Source organism: Balaenoptera borealis (assembly GCF_965194805.1).
Source record: "Balaenoptera borealis genome assembly, chromosome: 6".
Lineage (NCBI taxonomy): Eukaryota > Metazoa > Chordata > Mammalia > Artiodactyla > Balaenopteridae > Balaenoptera > Balaenoptera borealis.
In genome coordinates, this window is record NC_138863.1 from 77031264 (window position 1) to 77044504 (window position 13241).

The following is a 13241-nucleotide window of genomic DNA, read 5'->3' on the forward strand; positions in this document are numbered from 1 at the left end:
ACATATTGTATATGTATAACTGATTAACTTTGTTATAAAGCAGAAGCTAACACACCATTGTAAGGCAATTATACTTCAATAAAGATGTTTAAAAAAACAAACAAAAAAAAAGGGATCTAAATAGAACCTAAAAAAAATAAAAATAAAAACAATAGAGCAATCAGTTGGCAACTGGTGTTGAACAACAAACATAGCTCTAATACTTTGTGCAAAATGCTTCCCAAAGTTGTCCTGATATTTATTTTAAAACAAGCATGGTTACCTCTACTTTTTGCTGTATATAGAAATGACTAACTATATACAGAACACTCATAGAAAAGGTGGACAAATATTTTTAAAATACATAGAAAATGGACAATTAAAGTAAGATTAACAGGCAAAGGAAATAGGATCTGAATCTAGTTCAATGAAAGTACAGAGTAGTTTCTTCTCCATATCTACTAAAGATTAAACAAGAAAAAAGAATAATAGGATAGAACAGAAGAGATGAAGTCTGGGGTTACTTTTACAAAATTAGAGCCTCAAGGCTACTGTAAAGAATCAAGTATAAAGAACACAGCCTGTGACCACTTTTGTTAATACATTTTCACCAAATGGTAAAACTTTTCACACTGTATTATAGTTCTCTGTTTATTTTTTATTTATAATCTACTTCATTCAAAAAGGATATAAGACAATTTACAGAAACACTTAGAAAACTCTCCAAAACAAAAGCATTAATGGAAAGTGGAAAACAATCAGTAGCATAAAGCCATGAATAATTCCTGCAAAAATGTTATAAGATTCAAAATAACTATGAAGTCAAGATACAGATTTAGTTCTGACTCTTTTTTTGACAAAGAAAAGAGAAAAACATGAAGAGTTTTAGTTACACATTTTTATTCCAAGAAAATTATACTGTTGCTCTAAAGGTCAGCCTATCCCAGCACTGAGGTCTGACAGAAACATGTCCAACAAGTCCTCATTCTGGGAATATTGAGTAACAACAGGAAAGTGCACCATAAATATAGTAGCATCCTAAATTGAATTTATCAAATTTGAAAATGTTATCGAATTTACACAATTTCAGTTATTTTAGGGGGTGCATGAATAAATATATTTGAAGACTACTAGTCAAGCAAACATAATCACATTTTAGAAGAATAAAGTCTTTCAACTGTTTGGAGTCAAGAAGTGATGGTGACGGGCTTCCCTGGTGGCGCAGTGGTTGAGAATCTGCCTGCCAATGCAGGGGACACGGGTTCGAACCCTGGTCTGGGAAGATCCCACATGCCGCGGAGCAACTAGGCCCGTGAGCCACAACTACTGAGCGTGCGTGTCTGGAGCCTGTGCTCTGCAACAAGAGAGGCCGCGACAGTGAGAGGCCCGCGCACCGCAATGAAGAGTGGCCCCCGTGGACTTCCCTGGTGGCACAGTGGTTAAGAATCCGCCTGCCAGTGCAGGGGACACAGGTTCAAGCCCTGGCCCGGGAAGATCCCACATGCCGCGGAGCAACTAAGCCCGTGTGCCACAACTACTGAGCCTATGCTCTAGAGCCCGCAAGCCACAACTACTGAGCCTGCGTGCCACAACTACGGAAGCCCGCGCGCCTAGAGCCCGGGCTCTGCAACAGGAGAAGCCACCACAATGAGAAGCCTGCACACCACAAGTAGCCCCCAGCTCACTGCAACTAGAGAAAACCCACGTGCAGAAACGAAGACCCAACACAGCCAAAAATAAACAAACAAATAAATAAATAAATAAATTAAATTAAAAAAAAAAAAAAGAAGCGATGGTGACAAATTGACAGCAAGACCTAGACAAGTAAACTTATAATAGATTATGATATCAAATCATAGTCTCATTAAAATAAAATGAATTTGAAGAAACTCCAAGGCAGACTTATGAATGTTAAAGTAAAAAAGGACCCTGTAAAAAATAAAAAAGGTCTGTATAATCAGAATATAAGTGTTATGAATTACACACACAATGTGCCTTCAGTTAACATGCAACATATTTTGACACTTAATGATTCAGAGACTTTTTTTAAAAAAATCATGTACCATAGTGTTTATCTAAGGCTCCACTAATCTGTACAACTTCTGAAAAATCAGCCTATGAGCCAATGGTATAGGTAACACTGTTAGAAGAACAATTTTTTTGACAAACAGTTAAGGTTTCTATACAGATAACTAAATTCTTTCATGAAAAACAAATGACGATGACAGAGTCTATGTAGTGAACTAATTCCACCTATTTCATCACAAGCTAGATTTGTTTTTTTCATCCAGAAAGCTGTTTTAGTTGTGTTTAATAGTACGTCTGTAAATTAATTCCATCTTCTTTAATAAAGTCACTTTCTTGAGGTTATAAATCTGCCAGTTCCCTCTATGTTATGTTGATAACATTTAGAAATATAAATAGGTATACCTTGTTTTAGTAAATATTTAGTTCCCAAGTTGTAATTTAAACAGCAGTTTTCTAAAAGTTAACTCATACTTTAAGGTATCACCAAAAACAAATTCAAAGGTAAATCTTTTGTGGACAGAGTTACATTTATTGGGTGAAAAAAAAAATTAGTGCTCTGAATAAAGATGCACACAATCAAAAGTTTAAGTAGATGAGTATGTAGAATACTGATTATAAATTTACAAGTACTCATATCTTTAGCTGAGACAAAACCTTAAAAGTATATATAAAAAGATTTTTCTGTGCAAAGAGAAAAGTATACATCTCACTAAAGGCAAATGGATGAAGGGTTGGTCAGTTTCATACTACAGCTTGCTGAAAGTTTGTCTACTGACAATGGGCAACAAACACAGTATAATAACTTTTTAACATAGACTAATAATGACACTGTAAAATTAAACAAACCAAATTACAAAGGACTTGAGAAAATAAAATTTTCATGAATTAATCTTCATTTGAAAAAATCAGAAGGTGGGAGGGAGATGAATCCTATTTATGCCTAAAGCCTAAAATATATTATCACATGTAATCCTCATAGAAACTCTGTTATTTGATCAATGAGAAAGCAGGGCTCAGAGTTTAGGTAATTTGCCTGAAGTTTACTTCAATTAAATGATGGAAGCAGAAATCAAACCCAAGACTCTGGAACTCTCCAGGCTTTAGTGCCTTCTTTGTACCTCATCAGTTAGGGCACACAGACTCTTAACACACCCTCCTGTCTCTCACAAAGTCAAGGAATTCTGAATGAAACCTCTAAGTGTGGTTTCTCCAATTTGTTCCTTTGGATGTAATTATTACTACAACTAGCTTTGTGAGGCTAAGCTGCACCTGAAAACAACAAAGGTTTACAGAAACAGAGTCATTCATATACTGTACGTTCAGCTTATATTAAAATCATAATTGTTTATTGTTATAACAGTGAGTCCCAATCCACAATTTTCAGTTCCCACTATTTCAAACCTAAGCAAGAAAATAAGGAACATTTTTCTTCTTCAAAGAAATTATCTAAATTGGCACTTTTCTTCCATTAGAGTGTTTTTATCTTCTGAGAATTAGTCCTGCCAAATATTTCTATTTCCTGAGCAAGGGGAGGGGTGGGTGAAAGGGGACTAACACAGCTCAGCAGGAATATAAATATAAATCAATTGTGTGGAATTGGGTTCTCTGGCATTTTCATTCCGGAAAATCCTCTGTAGGACCAGGCACAGGACCAATAACTAAGCATGACCTTGAAATTGCTTGAAAGCAATTAAACTGCCTCAGTGAGAAAAAAAAAAAAAAATTTGAACCATGACAGACAATATAGGAATTTCATTCTTAGCCACAAAATTTGATGTGAATGTTCAAAATTGATGCTTGTGGTAAATTACTCAAAATATAAAAGATTTCTGAACAATTTTAAATAAAACGTGACTAATCATTGGTCTATGAAGAGGAGTAAAAATGAAAGAACATTCAGAATGACGAAGGAAATATTCATAATATCTTAGTACTGAAGTTTATCTTAGTTTATCTTAGTACTCAAAGCATGAAATCTTATCTGAATATTAAGAGCAAGCTTCCCTATTATTTTAGCTAAAACCAATACCTTTGTTTTAGTTGGCATGAAAGATGAATTTGTTTTCATACATGGGTTTGTCAGCATTTGTGATAGAGGCAAGTGAAAACATTAGTATTATATAGTAAGCAGTTTTAAATAAAATATGACCTTTCTAAGAATATTTAAATAATTTAGGGATTACGTTATACTTAAAATTAATTTCCTGAAATTTAGTGAGCTTACCTTAGAGTTGTAATACTGTTTTATGGATCTAACTTAGTTTTAAACAGTCCTTTTCATACTCAAATATATCAACCAATTTTTTAAAATAAAATCCAAGTCGGATTTGTATAGTAGAAACTATATAAACCAAGAATCTTGTTAACCAGTTCAGTAACAAATTTCCTGTAATAAATTCATAATTAGATTATAGAGAGAATCCCAGGAAAACAAATATAAGGAACTTAATAAAAATGATTTTGTCATATCCTTTAATCTATTACAATAAAAAGCGACATTTATAGTTAAAATATTACTTATGGAGCATTACTGCTTGGGCCTCTAAAAATAGCCACCAGCAGATAGTGTTTAAGTTAAATCTCTCCTATAGTAAAAACTGAAAAGCATATATTTTTAGTATTCCTGAGGCAGCCATTTGCATACACGGTAACTCTCTCAAACCCCTCCAATCTGCTCTCCACTTCCACCAGATGGACAGTCTCAAAATAGCTGCCCCTTCAGCCCTTGGGTTCAGAATACAGCCCTTTCTCCCTTCCTATTATCCATGAAAACATCAAGGTTGAGTTATTCTTCAGGACATTTAACACTTATTTTCCAGGACTCCCCTGTCCTGGCCATCTCCTCTTGATACTAAAGCCTGTCATTGTCACCCGTACCTCCCCCACCATTACTTTGCTGCCTTTTTCACTTCAGCAGAGACTAAACTAGAACTGTTGCTTCCACAGAAAGGGAAATGGCACACAGAATGCGACTATCAGATGAGAGGACACAGACACTGCTTAATTATCAGTGTGCAAGTCATTATAAAAAGGTGAGTCCCAAAAAGAGGCATACATGCATCAGACAGCAGAGGACAGAAGGAAGATGTCTCTCTCACCTTTCACTCCTCAAGGAAGCCTATTCTTTCTCCAACTTAGAGAGCTGAACAACACCACTTATATCTTTTACCAATCATTTGATATTTATCATTTCTTCCTTTGAGGGAAGGAATTATTTACTACATTTCATGATATTCATCATAACAGAGGTGCAGATAAGGTATGTTCAAAACACAACCATTCCTGCTAATTCAGAAAGTGAGAGCATTAAAGAACTTTAGACACCATTGTGTTCAACAACCCAAATTAAGAAGTGAGGAAACAGAGGTACAAGGAAATTAATAGAATCAATAATCAAATTAATTTTCAAAGTTTATGAAATAAATATGAAGAGATTTTTAATGTCATATAGAAATTTCAATTGCTCTGAAGCATGGTAGAGAAAGCTTCTTGCTTTGAAGACACACAGCACTTGGCCAAATGTCAGCTCATAAAACCATGATCGTGTTCTTTTTCTTTACACTCATGGATATAAGGCACTCCTAATAGTTAAGAATAAGCCTGTACCCAGAAAATCTGTTTGGACAGGGAATAGTATACTGGTTTCTGGATTTTACCCTGGAGCCAGGTACTAATAACCTATGTTAGTTGAGAAGAAATCTGTCTCATTTATAGAATGTTTAAAGAATCTTTTGGTTGTAGAGACAGGAAATTGCTTGAATTAGAGCCCAGAGACTAAGAGAACCCAAGGCTCAAGCACACTGCTTTATTGTGGTTCGACCACAAGTGCCCATTTAAGGTTGAGGCTACCTCATATTGTTAAACACCAGACATATTATCCAAACATGAATAAGATAAATCAATGGTCATTTGACAATGGACTATTTTCAAAGTAAACTGCATTCGGTTTCTGATAACATTCATATCCATGGGAAGTCACTCAGTAGTATGGGAAAAATCATTGCAATGTGGGGTAAAGGGGTATAATCTGGGTGTGGAATAGCAGTAGCAAGTAATTCAGGGTGTGTCCAGGGTCTATGACCCGAGTTTGGTCCATCAGAGTCCATTTTTCTACTATCATTCACTCATAGCAAGGACTAAAATAGAACTGCTGGTTCTGCTACATAAAAGGAACTCATGGGCAGTGATGTGGATTTTCTGGTAAGAGGACACAAAGGCACTGCTTAATTAAAACTGATTTAAGTCATTATAAGAAGGTGAGTCCTGAACAGAGGCAGTCGTGGAGCAGAGAGCAGACATAGAAGGCTAAGAGAATGCCTGCTTCTGTCTCAAAAAGAAGTGTGTATGCTAATATTGAGGTGGTATCAAATATGAAAAGAATGTAGAAGGAAATTAGAAATGAAAAAGTCAAGAGAAGGGTGCTAGGGTGGAAATCAGTATCCAGAAATGAAGGAGAGACTTGGATAGAGGATGAGTCTGCAGGGTTCATAACTTCTTCGTGGAGTTTATACTAAAATCAACTGGATTATAGAGGTTCCCCAGGTACATCCAGACAGCGAGGGCATAAAACTCAGGATGTATGAGAAGTATCAGGGAATCCTGTAAGCACAGCAACATAAAATATAATATCAAATGTTGCAGTGTGACCACATAACATGGTGACATATATTAGAGGCCATGGAAAGAATGAAAAAATAAACTTTCTTCAAAATCCAACACTTTCTGCTCTCTCTTTCAGAGAATAAATGTGGTGCTCTGCTTAGAGAGCCTGATCTCTGAATTTACCCAAGGAACTGCAAAATTTCTAACACTAGTAGTTAGTTTTGCTGACGTAGGTTCCCAATGCACAGAGACGAATAGCTGAAATCATCACGCTTTGATAACATCATTAGAAGAGCCTAAGGATTAGGGAGAAAGTGAATATACAGGTGCCTGTGGAGTATGGAAGGATGCTTTGGGCTCTGGATATCCAGGAATTTGGCAATGTAATATGTCAGGAGAATCTATAGAGGGTGCCAAGTTAGAAATCAAGTAAACGCTCCTCCCCTTGCCACCTCCTTATAGGAAAACCATGTTTTTTAAGAACCCTAAGGGGAAAAAAAAAACCCTAAAATTTCCTTCTACTGATTGCTGGGTCTAGAATTTAATCATATTTACAGACTGATATCCTAGTCCAGGTGCATTTTAACTTTACCTTATTGCTATTTAACTCTCTGTTCTCAATTTATTCATTAAACGCTAAAGCAACCATTTCAATACCTTGGTCATAAAGATAACCCCTAATCCTTCTTCTTCTTCTTCTTTTCCCCCCTTAGTTTCATTCAATCATCAGTGGGGAGGACTGGACGAGAGTCACCCATATTCTCGTCCATACCCAGTGAATTTTTATAGAATAAATAAATGATGCCAAGTAAAGCAGCCAAGTTGCCTAGATAAAGACTTCCACAGTATACTTCCTTCCTAGCATGCTTTGTTGAAATAATACTTGCGCAGATCATCAACTCTATTAACTAAAGGCTGTTAAGAAAACAAAGGGATGGAAGGAGTCGAAAGTATTTTGGGGGCACATTATATTCAAATATTCTCAAGTCCATAATATGGATTACCTAAAAAAAAAAAAAAAAAAACTATTTAAAAATAAACAAAAGGGTAAAATGTAATGTTCATTTAGCTCCATATTCTTTCTCAATATTTTCAATGTTATTAAAGAGGGTTCAAAGTTATTTGATTTTTTGTATTAAATTTTTATGTTTGATAGTGATAGTTAATAAGTAGTAACAACTTACATTTGTAAATTACTTAAAAGGTTATTTTCTGTACTTCAAAGTATTCTTATTTATCAATTATCTAAGTTTAAAAAAGAAAATTTCAATTAAGGAAAACTATTTGCATAATGTCTTCTATCGAGATTAAAGACTTGCTTTTACCCTGCTCCACGAATATTTATCAACATACTGTAAGAGTATCATCCTCTAAAAGCTCATGAATGTTATGGGATATCATTAAAAAGTTTTATCTAATTATAAATTAATCAATAAGCAATCAGGTTATCACACATTCCTGATTAGCCTACATGTCGATTATCTCCAACATCCCTACATATAACAGTAGAGCTCCCAACAAATTATTCCCAGGTTTGTATATGTTTATGTTTATACTGCAATCATTGTAGTCATTGAGAGAGGAAATTATCTTCCAGTAATAATAACTAAACGTGCTATGTGCCAGGAACTATTCTAAGTGTTTTGTAAGCATTAACTCGGGCAATTCTCACAATTCTGGAGATGGGTAGCATTGTTTTCCCCATATAAGTATACTTGAGATAACTGAGGCACAGGAAGTTAAGTAATTTTCCTTAGGTCACGTAGTAATACATACTGGGACTCAAACACAAGCTATTTGGGTCCAGAGTTTGCTCTTTCAAGCATTGTATACTGCCTGTCTGTGTGAATGCAAACATGTGTTAGTAATTTAGTCTCAATCATTTACCTCACATGTGCAATGTATTTGGTAGTTTGGAAAGATACAGAAAGGGAAGAGATCAAGATGGCAGAGTAGGAGGACCCTGAGCTCACCTCCCTTATGAACACATCAAAAATACATCTACATGTGGAGCAGCTCTCACTGAAAACAAACCAGAGACTGGTAGAACGGCTTTTCTATAACCAAGGCTGTAAAGAAAAGTCCACACAGAGTCGGGTAGGAAGGGAGGAAAGCAGTCAGCTAAGAACCCACCCTCCTAGGAGGAGTCACAGAGGAGGAGAAGGATATCAAGGGCTTGGAGACCCTCCTTGGGGAGTGAGGGGTTTGAGCCACATGGTGGGTACCCAAGCCCTGGGGTCTGACACCAGGAAGACGAGTCCCCTTAGCTGGTTTGGAAATCAGTGGGACTTACAGGAGGGCTGTAAGAAACCTAGACTCAGCTTGCGAAGAGCACACACACTTGTTTACTCCTGGAAACAAGGCAGTGGAAGCAGATTGACACTGCCCGGGACTCTGGCCCCTCTATCTCCAGCATAGCTCTCCACTAGGTTAAAGGCTGCTTTTGCCCAGGAAAGTGCACACTGGGAAGGGACGGAGCCAGCTTGATCTGGCACTGCATCCGAATGGGGTGAGTGCAGCCATTACTGGCTCTCACAGAGGCAGTGGATCTGGAGCTGTCTGGAACTCTGACTGCTGTGAAGGGACTGGCCCAGGGCATGCCCTAACCTGCACAAGGTGCCCCTTCCCGCCCCTCTTGCTTCAGCACTGCTTCCCTCTGGGGCAAAGCTGCCATTGCTGGGAGGGGGAGAGTGCACACTTAGAGGGAACGGCAGACCCTGCTTAGACCCTACATTCATGGTTTCTGCTCCAGCACTTTGGGACCCAACCCCACCACTGTTAAGGTGGTGATGGCCACTGAATATAAAAAAAGCCCCAGCTCACACCTGGCTCTGGCTCTAGCCCCTCCATATCCAGCCCCACCTCCCACCAACATGATAGCTGCCAGCACACCCTGGGGGAAGACACAGCCAGTGCTCACTTCAGATCTAGCTCTCCCACCAAAGCCACTGGGCACACACAGACTGCAGAGGGATGCTCCCACACAAGGACACTCCTTCCAGGCCAGGATAGGTAACTGTTTCACCTAATTTCATAGAGACAGAGAAAGTTAAACAAAATGAAAAGACAGAGGAATTTGTTTCAAATGAAAGAACAAGGAAAAAACCCTGAAAAAAAACAACTAATGAAACAGAGATAAATAATTAACCAGATAAAGAGTTCAAAGCATCAGTAATAAAGCTGTTAACTGAATATTTTAACAAGGAACTAGAAAATATAAAGAAAGAACCAGTCAGAGCTGATGAATACAATAACTGAAATGAAAAACACACTGGAAGGAATGAAGAGCAGACTAGGTGACACAGAAGAAGGTATAAGTGACCTGGAAGACAGAATAATGGAAATCACCCAATCAGAGCAGCAAAAAGAAAAACAAATTTTATAAATGAGAACAGTTTAAGGAACCTCTGGAACAACAAGCATACTAACTTTTGCATTGGACGAGGTCGGGGTGGGGATGGTCCCAGAAGGAGAAGACAGAGAGAAAAGGGTCAAAAGTGTGTTTGATAAAATTATGGCTGAAAACTTCCTGAGCCTGAAGAAGAAAACTTATCTACAGGCACAGGAAACACAGAATCCCAAATAAGATGAACATAAAGACACTCACAACAAGACATATCATATGAACAGACGATGCATGATTTGCTTAACCATTCATTATTATTTCCAGTTTTTCAATATTATAAATAATACTGGTAGATATATTTTCATTAAATTTATGAGTATTTCCAAAGGATAAATTCCTTGCTGTCAATGTGTAGAAATATTTATAAAAGCTTGCTCTACTATTTCAGATATTTTTCCACAGAAGTTGTGTCAATTTAAACTCTCACTGGCAGTATATGAGAATGCTCATCTAATCACACCCTCACCGACACTGAATGTTATATTTTTAAAAAATTTTTCCAGTTTGGTAGATGAAAATGGTGTCTTATTGTAATTTAAAGGGGTATTCACAAATAACATCACAAGTGATATGAAATACATTTTTGTTTACTATTATTTTATATTTCTTTTGGGAATATTCTGCTTATTTCAGATCCTGTATTTTCCAATTTCGAATGTTAGAAGCCAATAGAAGCCTTGTAAATAAAAGTCCTCCAGGGCAATTAATGAGTCTGGTAAGCTTATAAATGCTTGTAAACCAAAACTCCCCTAAAGGTTTCTAGTACATGAATAAGCAATATTAAAATTAATAAGCTTTTATAGTTTGTATACTCAGCTACATTTATAAATCCCTTCACTAAGCACACACAACAATAGGTACAGAATCTCAGGTCAGAAAATCTTGGTCCTTTTCATTGTTACACTAATCAATTCTTAGTTTGATTATTTATTCTACTCTAAATATTAAAACTTTGGAACTATTATTTAGCATCCTTTAGGGATATTTACTACTTCAGAGTAGTTAAACTAAAATAGAGCCAATTTTAGAGACCATCTTGGAAAACACTACAAAGATTAATAAGTTTCACTTACAGTGTACAGCAAACAAGCAAAGCCAACTTAGAAATTTACTATGCCTTGAATGGTATTACTTCATGTATTTTGCAGTGAAGCCTCTGTGTTTACATGATTAATATTCCTTATCCAAACTTGCCAAAGCCCTTAATTACTGTCAAATAGTACAATGTTTTATAAAAATTGTCTCTAGTTTAACCACTCATCTTGGTTTCCTTGGGATAGCCCTAGGTTAAAACTGGTCCATATAGCCCATTCAGTTAAGCATTAGCAGAAAAGGGGCCCAGGTTTGGACAATAAATTATAGATCTGTCATATTTATAAAATACTATGAGGTGCTAGGTGATTTTTACTGGATGTACTTTGTTTTGTATCATTGGACCAGAGCATAGTCTCTAAAATCAGAGTGCCTGGGCTTGTATCCCGGCTCCAACATTCACTAAATCTCTGAGTGTGGGCAAGTTACTTAAACTTGTTGTTTTTCAATATTAGAAACATTAGAACTCTGTTTTCTCAACCATAAAATGTGGAAAGTGATAGTATCGAATGTGACAGATATTTTTGTTCCTAAGTATTTGCCACCCATCCTTATGAAGAAGGTAATATTTTCCATTCCCCACTGAAAGTATGACAGATCTGTGATTTGTGTTGCCCCTCCACATGAAAGGATTATACATTCTCACCCCATTAAGATACGTTTATAGCCATTTAATTCTTTTGATCAAGCCATGTGAACAAAAGTGACTTATACACAGAAATTTTAAGAGTCATTGTATGGTTAAGCCTTTTCTCTTTCCCATTTGTCATAAAATTGACAAAATCCCAGTAGAGACTAATTCTTCAGCCTGGGTCCTATAATGAAGAAAAGGTAGAGCAGAGCTGCTATTGATCAACAACAGATATGTAATGTGAGCAAGAAATAAAACAGGGTTGCTGTTGTATGCTCCTGAGATCTTGGGTTGTTTGTTACATCGGTATAATATATATATATGTATATATATTTGTGTATATACATACATATATATATATATGACATTTAGAACAGTGCATGGCACACAGTAATTAATATATAATTGATGATGCTTACTTCTAGTAATATCGTAATAAATATTTTTACTTGTAAATAGCTTATGATCATATGAAACAATGTAAAGCTCATTGTGATACTAGTGATAAAAATAAAAAATTAACATTAAAACAAAAATATTTATTGCAGTAGTAACCTAACAATAGATATTAGAATAGATTTATATTAATGTATTCTGCAGTACAATTCAGAGGTGTATATCAGTAATTCTAGATTCAATATTTTTCTGGGGAAGGAATGATGGATATATTCTAAATTTTAATTGAAGAGTATCTACTGCTACATTATTTACAGTTGCAAAATACTGGAAGCATATTGATCCTTAATAAGAGGAATCCATTAAATAAATTCTGGTATAGCCATAGAGTTAAATTCTTCTTAGGAAATTAAACTGTTACAGAGGAATATAGAGGAATATCAATGATACATAAGAATGTTAAATATATATATATATTTATAAAGATATTATAGACAGATATATTAAATGGAGTATACAGTAACTCCATTTCAGAAAAACATGGGTAATTTTCTTGCCTTTTATATTTTCAATTTTTACATGCATTAATTTTATAATAATAAAAATCATTTAAAATTAAAACATACCATGTTTTATTTATTGTATGTATATGTATGTAAAACCGAAAAAGGAAAAAAACAGAAATCCATCTCATTGCAATGTGGTGCAACAGAAATAGCAAGGACTGTGGTGTTGAGAATACCTAGGCTGAGGCTTAACTCACTCACTTCTGTGTGATTTCAGCTTAGTCAATGAGCCACATTTTCCACATCTACCAAATGATGATAGTAGTATCCACCTCAACTGGTTGTGTGGAAAGGAAACAAAATCATATATGTAAAAACTGTTCTCAATAAATGTTAGCATCTTACTGCCCACTCATGAATAAGAAGACGTGTTACGCTATACCAGTTGACTGATTCTCCAGACCTCAAGCAAGCAAAGTATTTCTTCTGTTCTTGTGGTTTGTCTACATCCTTTCACCACATAACAACTGAATAAGAATTTTGCTGTCATTCTTTTCCCATGTACTTACTCCAGGGACTGTGTCAAACAGTACTACCTCAA

At 35.9% G+C, this 13241-nt stretch overlaps 1 protein-coding gene and 1 long non-coding RNA gene across 8 annotated transcripts in view; one reads left to right on the forward strand and one right to left on the reverse strand.

Moving 5' to 3' along the window:
• The window catches only part of LOC309630481, a 600204-nt gene extending 595151 nt beyond the window's left edge, over positions 1-5053 (forward strand). Inside the window, exon 2 of the long non-coding RNA XR_014245696.1 lies at positions 1767-5053. This is a non-coding gene — a long non-coding RNA (uncharacterized lncRNA). The remainder of the gene's footprint in view (positions 1-1766) is intronic.
• Positions 1-13241, reverse strand: part of GALNT13 (polypeptide N-acetylgalactosaminyltransferase 13) — a 545878-nt gene that overhangs the window by 380760 nt on the left and 151877 nt on the right. The window lies entirely within an intron of this gene.